We start from the raw sequence: 2,376 nt of genomic DNA on the forward strand, positions 1-2,376 counted from the left end.
CCAAGGTTACTGTGGGAAGCGAGGGAGGAGATTGCTGTGCCGTTGGCGATGATCTTTGCGTCCTAACTCTCCACTGAAGTAGTACCGGATGATTGGAGGGAGGCGAATGTTGTTCCCCTATTCAAGAAAGGGAATAGGGAAATCCCTGGGAATTACAGACCCATCAGTTTTGCGTCTCTGGTGAGCAAAATATTGGAAAGGATCCTGAGAGATAGGATTTATTATTTATTTAGAAAAACATAGTTTGATTAAAGATAGTGTTATGGGCCAGGGTTTAGAGAACCCCAAAGTGTATCATGGAGTTCATCTGACCTACAACTTTTAATAGATTATGGTATGGGCAGCACACTACCCAGTCTACAGGTGTGGTACAGCAGAAATGGAAAAGTATTTTTTAAAGCAAAACAGTGTTTATTCTATGAACTCATGTTAACCTTTTTAAAACATACAGTGAACATCTTAGCAACCATCAATTCAAATACAACCCCCAAAGAATACAACACTAAGTAATCCTTAATAACTTCCCAAACAACATCCAGAAGACAAAAGAAACACCTTTTAACGAAGCACATTAGGTTTACATTCACTACTGAGAACATTTATAATTCTGAATTCACCAAATGATCAAGAGATAGTCTTTTCATGGCAGAGAGATCAACAGTACACCTGCTCTGTCTGGCTTCAGCTCCAACACTGAAAACTAAACTAAAAAACACACCCTGCAGCAAACAGCCTAAAATGAAAGTGAAAAGCTGACAGACAACCCAGCTCCACCCACGCTCTGACATAGAATCATAGAATTTACAGTGCAGAAGGAGGCCATTCAGCCCATCGAGTCTGCACCGGCTCTTGGAAAGAGCACCCTACCCAAGGTCAACAACTCCACCCTATCCCCATAACACAGTAACCCCACCCAACACTAAGGGCAATTTATCATGGCAAATCCACCTAACCTGCACATCTTTGGACTGCGGGAGGAAACCGGAGCACCCGGAGGAAACCCACGCACACATGGGGAGGATGTGCAGACTCCACACAGACAGTGACCCAAGCCGGAATCGAACCTGGGAACCCTGGAGCTGTGAAGCGATAGTGCTATCCACAATGCAACCGTGCTGCCCTACATCACTGATAAACATCAATTTCTTAAAGGTACATTTCTTAAACACCTCCCCCAAGAAAAAAAAATAAACCATCAACTTCAAGATGGATTAATTTTTCACCTTTTCACTATCCTTTAACAAATGCACACAGTAAATATACTTTTAAAAAAATATCACATGCAAACAGGTATAAGAATATAGTCCATTTCCTTCTTCTTCCTCCAACTGAAACTGCTTCCGTTCATCACATTCGTGACAAAGCATCGGCTATCACGTTTTCTTGTCCTGCCACATGTACTATTTTTAAATGAAATGGCTATAACAATAAACTCCAGTGAAACAGCCTTGCATTGTTATTCCGGAATCGCTCCAAAAATGTCAAAGGATTATGATCAGTATATATAACGGTGTCAGACGGATTGCTGGTCTCATAATGTGAAAATGTTTCAAAGCCAGCATCAAACTCAAAGTCTCCTTCTCAATCGTGAATTCCACATATTATCACCTTTTCTTGCAACATTCTTCCCAAACTACATAACTCCTCATCTCTTACCATTAACACTGAAAACAAAACGAAAGCACACCCTCCAGCAAACAGCCTAAAACGAAAGTTAAAAAGCTGACAGACAACCCAGCACTCTGACATCACTGATAAACACCCATTTCTTAAAGGTACTCTCACATGACAATAGTCAGCATGGCTTTGTGAGGGGCAGGCCATGGTTCACAAGCCTCATTGAATTCTTTGAGGATGTGACAAGACACATTGCTGAAGGTCGGGCAGTGGATGTGGTGTATATGGATTTCAGTAAGGCATTTGATAAGGTTCCCCATGGTAGGCTCATTTTAGAAAGTTAGGGGGCATGGGATACAGGGAAATTTGGCTGTCTGGATACAGAATTGGCTGGCCGAAAGAAGACAGCGAGTGGTAGTGGATGGAAAGTATTCCGTCTGGAGGTCGGTGACCAGTGGTGTCCCGCAGGGATCTGTTCTGGGACCTCTGCTCTCTGTGGTTTTTACAAATGACTTGGATGAGGAAGGGTGGGTAAACAAGTTTCCTGATGACACAAAGGTTGGGGGAGTTATAGATAGTGTTGAGGGTTGTTGCAGGTTACTACAGGACATTGACAGGATGCAGAGCTGGGCTGAGAAGTGGCAGATGGAGTTCAACCTTGATAAATGTGAAGTGATTCATTTTGGAAGGTCGAATTTGAATGCTGAATACAGGGTTAAAGGCAGGATTCTTGGAAGTGTGGAGGAACAGAGGGATCTT

This window comes from Scyliorhinus canicula, chromosome 21 (assembly GCF_902713615.1).
Source record: "Scyliorhinus canicula chromosome 21, sScyCan1.1, whole genome shotgun sequence".
Taxonomy (NCBI): Eukaryota; Metazoa; Chordata; class Chondrichthyes; order Carcharhiniformes; family Scyliorhinidae; genus Scyliorhinus; species Scyliorhinus canicula.